This window comes from Synchiropus splendidus, chromosome 12 (assembly GCF_027744825.2).
Source record: "Synchiropus splendidus isolate RoL2022-P1 chromosome 12, RoL_Sspl_1.0, whole genome shotgun sequence".
NCBI classification, from domain to species: Eukaryota; Metazoa; Chordata; class Actinopteri; order Syngnathiformes; family Callionymidae; genus Synchiropus; species Synchiropus splendidus.
The window spans coordinates 10,923,270-10,939,686 of NC_071345.1; the positions used below are offsets into that span (position 1 = coordinate 10,923,270).

General features: G+C 41.2%; 1 protein-coding gene across 7 annotated transcripts in view; it reads right to left on the minus strand.

Moving 5' to 3' along the window:
• Window positions 1-16,417, minus strand: part of disp1 (dispatched homolog 1 (Drosophila)) — a 52,069-nt gene that overhangs the window by 20,892 nt on the left and 14,760 nt on the right. The window contains exon 1 of one of the 7 annotated variants that reach the window (XM_053880894.1): window positions 14,500-14,618. The exons of 5 other annotated variants lie outside the window; for them this stretch is intronic. The gene's annotated coding sequence lies outside the window, so the exon portion shown is untranslated. Of the gene's footprint in view, window positions 1-3,025; window positions 3,335-14,499; window positions 14,619-16,417 lie in introns of those variants that run through there. One more of the 7 variants, XM_053880893.1, reaches the window with a different exon arrangement.

A 16,417-nucleotide genomic window follows, 5' to 3' on the forward strand; every position in this document is an offset into this window, starting at 1 on the left:
AGAATATTATCTATAAACGAGCCAAAGCAGCTTTGACATATTATGTATTTGCTTTCTTTCACTCAAACCTTGGGACACAATGACTTATTTTTCTTCTATAAATTAAATACAGAGGGTGGGCGTGGTTATTTAAATGGGCGTGGCCACAGCCCGCACTGAATGGATTTGCGTTTAACAGTAGTAATTCAATCTGAAAAATTGAAAGTGACTGTGGATCCATTTGTGATGTGTTTGTGGGCACTTTTTATCGCCTTCCATTGCTATAACACTGACAAAAAAGCAAGAAAAAAACTGCCTCTGAAAGTTAAAAAAACATATATTATGATATTATACTATTATTATAATGCATATGCAGTTCAGAACTTTCTATCTTTATGACCTCATACATATGAAGTTAAAACAGCCCCTTATTTTTTAAGAGCCCGAACATGAAGAGACTAATATTCCGACTCTGCGTGTAGTTTTGACATGATTAATGAGGCGACACAATTAGAGTCGTGAACTTCAAAAGGACATTGAAAGATATGATGTGGCCTCCATATTAAACGCATAAACAGTCTTGAAATGAAATGTTATCACATAATGCCTTAATAGAAACCACAGTGCGTTGGAGCCATCAGTGAAATCACAGATGACTGCTCAGACATGTCGGCTGTTTCTCTCAGTCTGGCTTAATAACTACTTTCTTTTACCTTGGGACCAAAAGCAACAGCCAGAGGTAACTATGAGTTCACTGTCTCAAGGGGGATGGGAAGCTGTAATGACCCCAAAATTCATATGCATGCAGCAGATCAACGTAAGAACATAGACAGCAGAAGACTGTTGACCCAGAAAGAGTTAAAAGCCGATTCTTTTCATTGGCAGACTAACCTTTGATATATATTCAAAAACACTTAAGGGAAGGTCCTGCTGAGGGCACACGTGGGAATCAATTCACATTTCATATGCATCTCTCACGTTCAGCAGTGGCGCCTGACTTTCAGCAAGAAATGGCTCATATTTACTGACTCTTCTGGACACGGACTTTGAGGGAAAAAAACAATTCTCTGCAGGGGAGAAGGTTTATCACAGGGAATTCTGGGAAGGCAGAGGGCTATACCTGGCTTTAATTTCAGCTGTCCACCAGGATTAGGACACAGTTCATGTAGCAAGCCATAATCATCTGCAGTGGTGAAGCCCTCGCTCAGCGCTGACCCCAAGGCCAGTCAACGCCTGAGCCATTTAGTGCTTTGTAGTCATAATAAGTATAATAGCCATGGACTAATAAGTTGTGTTTCAGAGAGGTTCAGCATCTATCACACGGCTACAAAAAGTGGACCAAAAAAAAAAAAAACATGCTGCTGAAGTTTAGTTTTCCATCGCGCACAGCTGTGATGAAGCCTTGCCAGTGAATTATCAAGCAGCTCATCCAGCTGATGGTGGTCATGCTGCCCATCAGCTTTAAAAACAATTTAGCAAAAACATTTCAACTCCCAACACAGCTCTGCTCCCACTAGGATCAACATTAAGTTGATTTGTGGTGCTACAATGCAGCAGAGGGTTCATGCTAGTTGGCGCTGGTGTTGTGCCTGCATGTAGCCCAAGAAGGAACCACATCAAAGGCCCAACTGAACCAGGAAGGACAGAGGCCCGGTGAAAGCCCGACGGCCCCTTGGATGATTGCACACAACTCATCAAAGTGACAGGTTTAGCGGACAACAAGAAAAAAAAAAAAGCAGATGAGGTAGCAGGAAAAAGAAGTTGCAAAACCTTTCCAGACCATGTAAGGGTGAAAAATGGCTTCAATAATCAGGTTTTATTCTCAGGCCAATATCAACTGTCTGAAGACTATCTTCAATTGAGTAGGAAAAAAAGCAGACTAGTGGAGAAAATGAAAACAACTCCTTTGAACAACCAGGGCATAAAGTTTTACCTAGATGAAATGCTGCATAAACTTATGACCAGAGTAGAGTGGTTAAAAACAGCCATGAGCAATGCGCTGGTTTCCCTCCCTCCCTATGACAATTACATGTATTATTATACAAATATATTAAAGTACAGCTTTATCTATGCACATACCTCTGCCATTTATGCCTTGTTGGTTCACTAGACATTTTTTATTGAACTAACAAATATTTACATTGCTGTAAAACTCTGCCAATATATAAATATATAAAAACAAAAAACATAAAAATGTTATAAATCTGAGGAGAAAATTAAATAAAACATGACGCCTCATTCCTGCATGCTTTCTTCTCCCTCCCAGGCTTCTGTATGTGACACCAGGAACTAAAGAAACTCTATCCCTTTGACACCTTGGCAGTGAGAACGGATGTCTCCCACCCGATTATCGTCCAGACCCTGGCGTCTGCTGTGCTGGACCCAGGGGGACCGTGGTATGAAATCTGAACAAGAGCTAATGGCTCCTCTTGCTGCCGGAGCAGCGCAAGTTGGTTCTAATGAGCTAAATCAAAATAGAATCGTGTTGCTTGGATCTAATGACTGTGAAGATGATCCTTTGATCTGTCGCTAACGATTCTCATCCGGCGGGTCCTTGGGTGGTTGAACAGTGTCAGGTATTGAGTAATCAAATCACGTGAGAACAAAGGTCATGCAGATTTAATATGTTGAATTCTTGATCCTTACACGTGCTATTTGAGAACCAAAAGAGAAGACTTCCAGGGATGCATGGTACACTTTAACAAATAAGTCGCTGCTCTGTGTTTCAAGAATCAAAGGTTGTACTTTGAGCTCAGCTGGGAGAAGACCAGAGGGCGCAGACCTAAGGCCATAAGAAAGACTACAAAGCCACAATGGCTTGGGAACATCTTGGCTTTCTTTGGGAGGAGACTCTCCCAAAAGACCGGCTTGTCTTGGCCCTTTCAAACACTGTAAATACAACTGCTAACAGAGTCAGATAATGGTGACCTCAACTACAAACCAATAATGGGAGTCAATATAAAGAAACATAGTCACTACCAAAGACCAGGAGGAATCTGAAGGAATCTTATTCGTGCAATAATGGTATAAAGATGAATCAACTCACTACCAGCTGTAGTAATTACAGGGATTCCAAAACCTTCTTGAAACGTTGACCTCACTAGAGTGACAAATGCTGACGGCAGCTCAGCGGTCGACTACAGATTCAAACATGTGCTCTGCACATTATTGAAGAGCCATGTCGGGTTTGTGGAAGGACATGTTGTATCCAGATGCGTCGGTGTCTGCTTCTTATCGTTTTTATATAGACTACACGTTCAAGACCTCAGCCGACACAAGCCTCAGAAAAAAAGGAAAGTATAAAGGCTGGCGCTGACTACAAAACTGGCAGAGCTTTATTGCAACACTCCTTGTCAACATTCTTTTCTGAGGCGGTGACTGGCAGATTCGCGGCGTGAATGACATCACAGACTTGTGTTTTGGACAGCAGGCACTCACCAAAAACGGTCTGGGGGATTTGGATCATTGCCTATTAGCTGTGCCGCAAATATATACGGTTTAACCAGTGGGACCATTACATCAGTTTTGTGTTGAAATGTTGACGATAGGTTACAAAGGTAGCTCAAGTACAAGACAAGACATGTAAAAAAAAAAAAAAAAAAAAATCCCTTCTCTACAGTATGTTTATCTGCAGGTGATGATGGATGTTACACTAAAGTTTGTTTGGCTACAACAATGGTTTTTGACAGCAAAAGTTGGATACAAAGGCAATGACAAGTGGTTTTCTTCATGTTTCTACCCTGTGTACATGCAAAAGATCTTAAAACAGAATCAGCACTGGACGAAGGTTCTTTTCTCAGAGGATGTAATAACTCATTTTATGAAAATGTGTTATTGTTTAAGGAAAAGCGGACATTGCGTCTGATTATTCTCCGTAATTATGAACATTTTATCAGTAAGATATATTGCAAGTACACACAACATTGACCTCGGGGCCATGTCCCAAATACAAACCCAAAACTGCATGATTAACTTCTGAACTATACGTAGATTCAAAATCCACCAGATGCTTTTATCTGGCAGTGCAACAAGTCTGTGTTTATAAAATCAAAACAAAGGTCTGTTTCACTGCTGTTGCCTGAAATATTCACACTTCTGGCCAAATATCAGCTCAGCCTTCCAATTAGGGCTGTTTTCGTCAAGATTTCACAGGGTGTTAGGGGCTTCAGGGCAGTCCGGCCAGGCTTTTGTCCGTTCTCAAAACAGACTGCGCTTCTTCAACACCCCCTCTTCATTATTCGGGAATCATCCTAGTTTTAGGCCAAAATCCAAAGTCTTTCTCTTAACTTAGACGAAAAATAAGTGGGAAGCTTGTAGCAAGGGGAGAGAAAAGAAAGAGGGTTGCATGCAAAGAAGAGGTCCTTATCAAGACATAAGGAAGCAGCCAAGGCAGAGAAGGCATTAAGAAAAAGAGGGAATTAATGAAGTAGAACGCTGGAATTTGATCTTTAATGAGGTGAAAGTAGAGTTGAAAGGGGAAGATGTAGAGCGGGAAGGTCAAGCGCCAGAAATGGAGAGAATGTTCAGTAGAATTAAAAGAGTTTTCAACGATCAATAACAACAAAAATATTTTTTTTTCTTTTTCAAATCGTAATGTAGACATTTGAAAATGCACTGTCAAGTCAGTGACTTGTCGAGACGGCACTTCTGTACTCTGATTCTCTTCAAACGCTGTTTTTGAAGAGTGTCCTGGCCACTCGTGAGATTAAACCAGCAGGCTTTTAAGGCTACACAGGCCTTAAAAACCTCCTAGGAGTATACGACAAAGTTCTAGAAATGGGGCTAAAATTCAATGACTAAAGCAGAGCACAGAAGAAACGAAGGTCTGGAGGAAAACTGCGATGACACCTGAAAGCTCACATCCGTGTGTTAAATTTCTATGTCGGTCAAAAAGGGCGGGGGATGAAATGGCCTTGTGGAAGAAAAGGGAAAAAAAGGAAAAGAACATGACATTTTCTTGTGTGGTTGAAAACGTTGGAGAAGCAGTGAGATCACATCCTGCTGTCATAAACCTTTTGGCAGCCAGACACAGAGATAGAGGTGGAGGAAAGGGGAACTGGATGGAAAGGGCATTAGGGTGACAAGGAGGGAGTGGTAAAAAGGAGGAACTCCGTACACAACAATAGCTGGGAATGTTGATGTGACAGGTTGCTGAGGTATCGCAGCAGTGAGCAGATGGCTTACAGACAAGGCCACTGAAGAAAACCTTGACTTCCACTTCAAAAAGGTCCCTCGTCTTTTCAATCATCATCAGCTCCAATAGGGTCTGCACATTGAAAAACTCATTGGGGACTTCTAATACAGGTTCAACTTCTCGCATACGTTTGTGGTGTTGGGTGTGGGATTGTTTTTAAATGGATCAACTTCAATGAAAACATTTCAGAGTCTGTCCGTTGTTGAATTTGTTGTGTTTTTCTTCAACTAACAGAAGAGGTATGATCTGTTTCTCCATCAAACCAAATGATTCGGAGGGAAAGGATACTGTAATTAAAATGGAATAAAACACTTCCTAACCCCAGCCCCCGAGAGATTAAGATCGGGTTCTCAGTCAAAAAGACCAACGGTCGCTTAGAGATTGGAAGTTGTCTGACAGTGTTCTTTGCATTTCACTAGGGCATTAAAGTCGGAGCACTCTGGAATTAATTTGAATGCATTGACCAAAGTATGCATACATTTTGTACGTCATCATAAATCGAAATGTTCTAGCAGAGAGTTGTGGCTGATGATTTCAAATAAATATCCAGAAAATGAAGCACTCCCTTTCTGTTACACTACAGTTAGCCCTTTTTTTTCCTTCAAAAACGATTCAAAATTGATGGTATTTTTAAGAAGGACCTTCATAAATTAATACCCAGTTTCAGTAGAGAGGGATAGTTACTTCATTTAAATCCATACATTTTACCAGATTGCATGAGCTGTTATTGAACATATAAAAGAGCGAAGTTAGTGAACTGTGGTGTAGAGACCAGTGCTCAGGTCCGTGCCTGCAACAGAGGATTTTTGTTTTCATGGAGCCGGTCCCCTCCTGCAGTACTGGGCACACAGCATTGAGAACATAGCCGCTGGCACATCACCATAGTGCCTGAGACAAATATGCTGGTGCCAAAACAAATGAAGTGACTTCATCCTCTGTCATTTCACTGAAGGACAAGTGAAGGGCCCGCTGAGGGTTGTAGAGCTGGAGACGGCAGCAGAACACTGACTCCAGTATTGGAGCTTTTTTTTTTTTTTTTAAAGTACACCCTCGTTAAAATAATTACAGGCCTTTAGGCCTTTATTATGTTCGTAGCAATAAAGTTGTCCAAAAGTTGTTGAATTGGATTTGATGATAAATACAGCCAAAATGCAAGGAGAGAAAGGAAATGGGGCAGAAAACCAAGAGTGAAAAGGCCTTTTGGCGTATCACGAATGAATGTAACCCGGGTTACTTCAGCATGTACGTGCATGTATATGTTTGGAAGGGGTGTCTCTGGTTCTGGGGGCACTTAGAGCCTAGCTCAGGGTATTTGGAGCCCGTCCCACTCCCTGTGGAGAGGTGTGCGCCAGCAAGACGGAAACCAGGGCCTCTGCAGCTGCTCTCTGTCCTCCACACACACACACACACACACAATTAATGTTCCAGCTATTTTGTTGGCTCGATGCACTTTCTCACACGTTACACCTTATTCCCTCCATTATGCTAATCTTAAAAACAAGTGGACAAAACCGGACAAAAACCAGATGATTCAACACATCAATCGGTTATTACTGGGATCAGTGAAGATGCATGCGAGCGCCAGGTGTAGATGAAAGCGGTGATTCAAGTTCAGCTCTCATCACAAGAAATAAACTTGATGGAGTTGGAGGCTGTGTTTTCCAAGACACTAATCAAGAAAAACAACAGCGTTTAACACTTCCAGAGTACATGTGCTGTTCACTATAAAGTGCTTGAATTTCTTCCTGTTCAGAGGTGCGTAAGGCATCTCACCAGCAGAGTAATAGAGACGTGGTGGGAAAAGTAGTGTCTGACACCCGAGCGCTCCATGATAGATGTTCACTTTGACAAATGGAGGCTAGAAATAATCCCATATATGCATGCACTCTGCTTTACACACACAGATGGCTCTAACATACAAACACACACACCCACACATGGATCAAGTGTTGGGAATGTGTGTAGGCATATGTGTGTAGGATTGAATACCTCAAGTGAAATTTCTTCGTCCATTTCACATCACTTGTTTTCGACATTCAATTAAAAGGGAATGAACAATGTATGTAAATGGTTTATTGTCTGAGTGAACCAAATGTTTAAAGGTGAAAGTGATAATATATTTGAGATCAGATGAGGAGATTATCATTAAGGTACCATACAATGAGAATTTCTTCTTTGCACTTCCATCTTGGGTGAAGATCTTTTATACATCTGAAGTACACGAGCCGTTTCAGTTAAGATTTTCAAATCCGAGAAATATGCCACTGATCCAACTTATATGGACATAAATGGTCATATACAAATATTTATAGATATCCACATTCTATTACAACTTTTTTTTAGAAAATGAAACAGAAGAATGATATTCTGTAAAAGTGTCTGTCCTTGGCTGACTTACTCAATGGAATAGGTTAAACTTGCCTTTTTTGAGCCACAGCGTGAGTATAGTGCCATTTTACGCTGCACAAAGGATCCTGATCCGAGTTTATTTAAAGCTGCGGTATGGCTATCAAGGCTGTAATGCTCAGTTAAGCATCAAGTCACATGACTTTGCAGTGGTATAGTGGTTAAAGCACAGCCTTGTGATTCACAAGGTTGCCGGTTTGAGTCCGGCATATGACTCTCGCGCATTTATTTTTACTTTTAAAATGCATTTCACCGTGATCCTGTTCAGAATATCAAACTAAATAATAATGACCATTTACTGTGTTTTTAACAACCAAAAATAATACAAAACAAGCCTAATGGGATCCAGTTTAGCTAACAACATGAACGGCCCAAATCCAGGTCCTCCTCCCTCTGCCGCTGAGGCAACAGTGGACTCATCACCTGCAGTTTCTTGGATGAAAAATGAATCCTAAATTCACTGTTGCTTCCTTTTAATATTTTGTTTCATTTGTTTTGTTGCTCAGCAAAACAAACCGCGCTAATAACAATAATGACACAGCTCTGACCTCCGTTGTGGCTTCAGGGAGGATGGGATAACAGCTATCGAGGGCAAGAGATTTAACGCCGGCCCTGAGGAGATGCCCAGTTGACCGTACCTAAAATTGGAACTGTTCTGTATCATGGTAGTAATCGAGGCACATTCTTGATAATCGGCTACCAAGTAAATAAAAAAGTAAAAAGTAAATATAAATTACTTGCAACGCAATTAAAACAGAAATACTTCCAGTGTAATGTGTAGTGATTAATCATGAAAAAGAGTCTATATGAGAAATATACATTCAAGAATATATTAACAAAAATAGATAAATATGGAGTTAATGGCTGCACCACTTCATTTAATACTTGACAAGTTTCTTGGTTCAGCATTGTTAAAATCTGTAACTATAGTATTAAAAATAACAACAATAATAATATATAATATTTGTCTAAATATATTTAGACATTTATAAGACACTTTAGATATAAAACAGATTATATATACACACACACACACACACACACACACACACACACACACACACACACACACACACACACACACACACACACACACACACACACACACACACACACACACACACACACACACACACACACACACACACACACACACACACACACACACACACACAAGGGTGAGAAATGTATTTTTGTATTGTATACCATTATCCAGCCTGCGGATACAGCAAAATCAAATTGCATGAGTGTGTGCATCATTCGGGGTGAAGGACAGAGTTAAGGACAGAGAGATGGGTGGAAACAACTGACAAGGCTGATCTGTGATAAAGAAAGAAAAAGCCCAATAGGGTAAGCCCATTATGACAGAAGTGAGAGCTGCAATGATGTATGATATAGAACAAAAGAGAGGCGAAACAAAGGAAGGAGCGGCAGAGATGAGGTTGTCAATGGGAGTGACTTGGAAGGACAAGATCATGATGGAGTATTTCATTTCATTTGGGAACAAAGTTGGAGTCAGATGGTTTGCAAATGCAGAGAGGACAGACAGTGGACATGCTGGATGAGGAATGTTGGTGATGGAGGAAGACAAACAGCGACGATAGATGTGAGAGATAAAGAGGATAGGTGTGAGGTGGAGAGGCCGTCTTGCGGTGTATTTTTAAAACACAAACTCTACAGCCGGTTTCTAACAAGAAAAGAAAAATAGTACTTGCATTGATACGGCGACGGGTTGTGCTGTTAAATTCTCTGTTATGTATGATACACTAAAACAGTCTTCCTGTCAGCTCATCCGTGCCATGTACCTCCTGAATCTTCTGAGGCCAGTGAGGCCTGAAAACCAAAAACAAAGTCCACATCAAGAAGTAAACTGATACAGGGCAAAGAGGACAGGAACAGCCTGCAGGAGCTTGTGTGTGTACAGGTGTTTGTGAGACAGCAGAGAGTGTATATTGATGACTCTGACTTAAAACGTGCGGGTACAACACAGGTGCGTATTTAGCACCAAGACATCCATCCATCCCTTCCATCCAGCACTGGCTGAGAAGACAATAACCGAGGACACATGTGGGCACATTTGTCTCATCCAGGTATGTGCGTGTATGCTTGCTGGACATGAGATCTGCTTGTAATTTATTTTCTTTCCTTTGGGGAGAAAACAACTTGTCATGATTATGACTCAAACGTTGGGTAAAGGTTCTTGGCAGCATGTGGCGTGAGACCAATAGCAAACATAACGTTAAAAAACAACAACCTATATACAGGGTAAATTGTTGCTTCAGCCAATGCTGACTTTATATGTGGATAAATATTTATAAACAGAGAAATTGGTGTGAAAGCTGACATTAAGAGGGGGTGGGGGGCTCCACGCCTAGGAAATTACAGGACCGCGGTCTTGTCTGGAATTAATCTTCGAGTCATTAAAATTGAAGGGGAAATTATTAGTGACAGGCTTATGGAATTACGTCATGCACTGGGTCAACAGGCCTCCCCCACAGAGCTGAAACCTGGACATACATACCAGAGAAAGGCCAAAGTTTTTGGAAAACAGCACGGTGTAAAGTGAAAAATATACAATGACGAAATGGTGAGTATAATAAAACACATTTTGCCGATAAATGTCACAAGCCACTTAGTGAGACATTTGTGTCTAATCCAAATTTGACTGGCAGAAAAAAAGAACAAGTGAAAAACTCTAGTCATATTGTGTCTTTGATGACCATGCTCCATGAGAAACATCAGCCACAGATCAACGGCAGATCAAGGACAGTTTTTTATGTCCATGTCCATGGAGTAAGGGTAAGTTCCCAAAGAGGCATTGCTGTTGCCTTTTTTAATCATTATCTCTGTGTCCTACTCGAATAACAGTGAGGCACTGACATTTCACAACATTATGACACAAAAAAAGCTTCAAACTCCCCCTATGCTGGTGCTAAGGGCGTCAAAATCCCAACATAAGGGGACCCAGTGATGCTTAACCCCGAGATGTAGGAATAGGGCAGAAATCAAGACAGGTTTTGATGGTGATCTATGCCTTGTAGAGCAATTCACCCGACTCTAGAAGTAATGTATTCTGCCATCTTTTGTCCTTAGTTACTTTGTCTCCTTAGTCTTCAAATAGAAGAACACAGGTATATGCCTCCAGACTCTCATCTGTTCCAGCCATAAAAGGTTACATCTCTGTTACGATGTTCCAACAGCCAAACATCAGATAAAACCTGCTAACATTTATATCCAGAACATGACACTGAGAAACGGTGATTATCTAAGAAAGTGACCACATTTTCCGGCACCTGCTTGTAATATACGCTCCGTTAGTCTTTGCAGGTGTTTGTACCTTCATTACATGACACGGTCTCAAATATGTTTCTGGCAAATTCTTTGCTGAAGTCGTGCTGCGGCCATATGCTGACAAACATCTTGTTCGTCTGGCGCTGTATTGTTTACATGGGATAACTGTCACCGATTACCTTTGCTTGGTCGGGATGCTCAGAGTCTCAGCTTTTTTTCCACTTTTCCACTGTGGATTGTGCTAAGAGAACAACTATCTCTTCTTCACCACCCTTATGTTTGTCTATTACTGTGAGTGACCTCATAGAAATACATACATTTACACACATTAAAATCTTCTACTTTCTACGATTCTCTCTTCCTCTCCTCTTTTCAAAAGAGGACATCCTGCATTTTGAAAATATTCTACACCACTGGGTCAACGTGTGGTAAGGCTGAAGTAAGGCTTCAATTCCACCTCACAATTCCAAAAATCACTTAAGTACATGGGTAGTTACCCAGTAGGAAATTCTAACCTACTTGCCATTTACAAACACATGCTTTGGTTTTATGAGCACTTGGCCTTCATTGCCACTAATGATGCCTGGCAGGACCAATGCATTGTATGAGGATCTCTGTGAACAGCAGCAAAATGCAATTTACAATGCTGGTACCCACAGAAAGCCCCACAATGTTGACAAAAGCTGGGTTCTTTTTGAATAGTCACCACAAATCAGAAAATTCCAGTAAAGAACAGCTGAATTTCAGGCCACAGAAACTCAGATTTGTCCTTGTGTAGTTTCATGTAGTGCATGGTTTGTTGCACTTTTATATCTAATAACTCGAATAGAGGACTTAACTCAACAGCTCGAAATCCAATTCTTCCTGCTCCCCATCTCTGTGAACATCCTTGCATGAGCTCTGGTCAAAGTCTCTTTCTCCTCCATGCTGGCCATTGTTGTGGGCCCTGATAAATATTTACTCTTCCCAGCTTGGTAGGGAAATGAGTGGGAGGGGAGAAGGAGCCATTGTGACAGAGGGGTCAGAGACGATGACGAGTCAGCAGGGTCCTTCCCTCCCCACTGGCACCTAAAACCCCAATACACGATCGCTTCACACTGTCATTGATGTTCCAGTGGAGAAGTTTGTGTGGGCTGGAATGTGACAGATACAGAACAACAGAGGCCGAGGAGGCAGACAGGCAAGATGGTGAGCAGACAGACACGGGTTCAAAATCCTTAGAGAGCTGTTTACATGACAGACCACTGTTGGAACCCAGAAGACAAAAGAGCAAAGAGGATTCGCCAAAGCAGACAATGCAGCCAAAGAAAAAAGAGGCGCTGGTGTTATGAATGCACTTGTCCCTCTGGGCTTCATTTCATAACAAATGTTTTTGTAATTACAGATGTGATGATACCACGGACTTGCAATGGGTTTGATAAACTATAAACCCATAACAAATAATGAAGCAAGTTAAACAAAAGGCTCAAATAAAGGCTGAAATATTACCACATTGAGAGAATGAGAGATATTATAGAAGTGTCGGGAACCAAAGCCAACCCACAAAATCATTTTATGAGGCCCTTAGCAGCGTAAACATGTTTAGGCTCAGTCATGGTATTTGAATACCTTCCATGAAATTCAGAATTTCAAGGGATAGAACATCGTTTCTGTCCGTCTTTCCCTTTTTTGGTTGATAGCATTTTAAATTGCTTCGCAAATTTAACTGTACTGGGGTGCGCAGTATGTGCAGGCATCCACCATCTTCATTCCCTTTGTTGATAAGGACTTGAGAGGAAAACTAGAGGCCACTTTGGGGTAATACTATGTAATGTTGCATCTTCCAACCAGGAGTAACATCACAACACCTTTTTTCATTTTCGATTCAGCTAAATAATGGTGCACACACTCACAGAGGGGGCAGTTATTGGCCAAACATAAAACGCACTGTGAGCAGGACTCAAGAGTCATTTGTGGGAATTCCAAAGCAAAAGGACAAGTAAGTCCAAGCTAACCTGAGCCAAAGCTTCAGTTCTCAACATGAGCTCTTAACAGCCCAGAGGGGTTCTCACTGTGGCTACCAAAGCAAAGGAACACGCTGCAGAAGTCAACAAGGAAGTTTTAATGACAAGTAAAGCAGTGAGGTTTGGATATCTGTTACTGTAAAAACAACTGAGCATTAAATCACCAACACCTCCAGTCGGTCAGCCAGGTGTCAAACAAGGACTTATAGGGGTCTGACTTCCTGTCTCTGTGATCAAGGCTTGTCAGTCTTTGACAAAACTTCATCAGCTTTAACAATAAACAGAGCAAAGATTTGCATTGATCTAAATCTGTGTCCGTGCCGACCCTTCATTTATCATTTCCTCAACCGTTCCCTGGTTATAAGATCTGTTTCCTGTCTGCTAAAAAACAGAGGCAGAGAACTCAAAGCAGGCTGTGTGTAGTGAATTATACATGAGAAACCGAAAACCGCAAGGAAGGACAGTGGCGAGACTTCCAACGGTGAAATCTGCAGTTAGTTGTCAGTTTGGGTTCGACAGAGGAAAATATCAAAAAGGTCTTTATTAACGCTGGTAATGTGATCATCATGGCGATGACGGGAGGGAAACATATTTGCTTGGGGGGCATCACAAAACGTCACAATGGGTATTCCTTAAGTTTTGAAAAGTACAACTGAACCACCACAAATGGAGATGTAAAGATTTATGTTTAATGTATTGTCAGTGTTTTCATATATTATTAGGTAACATAGACAGCAATTATGATTTCACGATGGAAACAACACGACAAATCTACTATGTATATGAAGTACTCTTGAATAATACGGCCCCATGGCCTTGTCCCCTCAGTTCATTTGTACTGACAGCACTTCCGACCTCCGGCTCAAACAGGACTATGTGGAAGAGGCGAGGGAGATAAGGACCAGGGTCACAATTGAAAGCATCAACCAGTCTCGCACTGCAGAAGATGGAAAGCACCTTCACTCGGAGACTCATCCCTCCCCAGGGCCAGACTGAAAGTTTCTAACACTGCTTTGGGACAACAGTGAGGACTCTGACGGCACGAAACTAGTTAACATCGGTCGGAAGATGAAGCTTGGTTGATGAACTGTCACAGCCTTAGTATCACCGGTACTTCATGTTCTGGTTGCTCAGTGACAACTGAATTTCCAGGAGGGATAAAGATGAATTAAATTATTTTCAAACATTGCCGTGATTATTTGGGGTACAAAAGAACTTTTAACTAGTGCCAGTAAAATCATATTCTGACTTCATTTTAATGCACCTGTAGCTTGTTATTTGAAGGAGCTGCAGATTTCTGATATTTATTGAAGCATAACAATGGAAAAATATATTAAAAAAAACACACACACACACTTCCTTAATGACCCATCGCAGCTGAGCGTTATAATGAAGCCAACCACATGGCATCGTCTGACAACTTGAGGATATAGGACATGAGACAGCTGCCTCGGGCGTCTACAGACAGACATACTGGAGAGGAGATAAACATCCCGAACCGTTCATTAGGCTAATAAAGCCTGCTGGACGACCTGAGGCCTTGGATGACGGAGCAGCAGTCATTTACTGCTCTCTGTGATCAAAGTTAAGCAGGCTGTGTTTTGTGTGTGTTTGAGCAGGAGGTACCGTAAGCTGGCAGCACGTCCCGGCCGCCCCGTTCAGTCAGACTAGTAATCAGGGGGTTGCCATGCACGAGACGATCAACACAGCTGTTGGCAGAGGGGGTGGATCCGTCTGCTTTACTGGCAGGTTCCTTCAAGTCAGCGGGAGACATTAGTGTAAATCAAAACCTAAATCATTTGCTATTCATTCTGCATCCAATGAAATACCTCTGCCTGGGTGACATAATGTCAAACAATATCAATTTTTTGAATGCAGCAACATAAATTCTAAACATAAATGTCTGTTCTTGGTTTATACTTCAACAGTAATTGGAGTCAGTGATCAGAACCAGCATTTTTTTTTCAGCTATCACTTGGCATTTTAAACCAAGGAAAACACTGTACTGTTTTATTGCTCCCTCTTTATCAGCCATTACTTGGTTTGTTGCACGCGTCTAGTTTCTCTCTTTCATCAAAGCAAACTGACAGCAGATAAACCAAATTTTATTTGCTCCATTGACTGGCAGTCCATTTGGCCTGATAATGTTTGTATTTCAGCAAGAGATTGAATCCAATGATACATTTATTAAATAGCCACTAGGTTCTCTGAAGTAGTCAACACGTTTTAAGAGCACATGGTTCTGAAATGTGATCATAGGACCACTATACATTGTGTCATTTAAAATATATCACACACAGTGTGTCACAATGTGTATATGAGCAACAGCTACAATAGCTAAGGAGATGGTACCAGGGGAAACCCATGGAGTGAGTCTGCCTGTAACAATATAGCACTGTGTGTGGCGGTGTGTAATTTACCTCTGTTGTTTATGTCTAACAGTTACTATGTTATTAGGCAGTAATATCAGGGTTATTGTCCAATTTGTCTATCAGATCATGGCAGTTATTGACAGGAAAGTCAAGTGAAGGAAATGTTTTTCAAGTGACTACAAACAAAAGCAAATATTAAAATAAGAGAAGATAAACAATTTTCTGAATTCAGTGTTTACATGTGGGACCTTGTTTAAACTGTAAAACATTTTCTGTTCTTTTGGAGTCTAACCAGTCAGTGTCCAGTCCAGCAGGATGAACAACAGACTTAAAGTTAAAAAGCCACAGCTGCAACGCTGCACACCGAGATCACGAACGTGTGAGTGAACAGGGACCACAACATTTATAAATGAATCATTGCACGCACACCTTAAGCACACTAAGACGTTACAATAGAGACAATCACATGAAAGGGTTTTTTTTTCTCAGTGGAATTTTGTTTGAACAATTGCTTTGACTCATCAGCAGCAATGCAGAAAACATCTTCATTTGCTACGACCTGAGTTAAGTAGTGAATATGTCGCAAACCTTCAAGTGAGCTCTTCTGATGTCACAGCATATGCAGTATGTACATGCATATATTTTTTTCATCCACCCAATCAATCATGCTTTTCAGGGTCCCTGGCATGCTGAGAGGCTTCATTACGCTCTCATTCGGCCAACAACTCTTTTAGTCAAGTGCTTCAGCCCGTTCCAGGTTGGACATCAGTCTCTCTCTCCCAATCCTCATTCCTGAAAACTGGCTGCCTTGTGTGTGTGTGTTGCTTGTGTTCAACCCAAACATAGATTTACACCTCAACATGAAGTCATGCGTTGGATGAGGTAAAGGAACACGGGTTGCCCTCAACTGCGGATAGTGTTTTTCTTGGTGGGGATAATTTGTGAATAGTCATGCACCGTTACATGTTGCTGTCACCACGAATCACTTAACAAGCTTGTACGATTATGGGAGAAAATTAAATGAATCCAAAACACATACTTAAATGGTAAAATATGTATTTTTCCTGCACTCATTTCATTATTTGTCAAAGAGCTCTATGAAGGCACCAATTGCTACAGACACAGGCAGCTTGCTGTGTGAACCGAAGAAAGCTACAAAATGCAGTTCATCA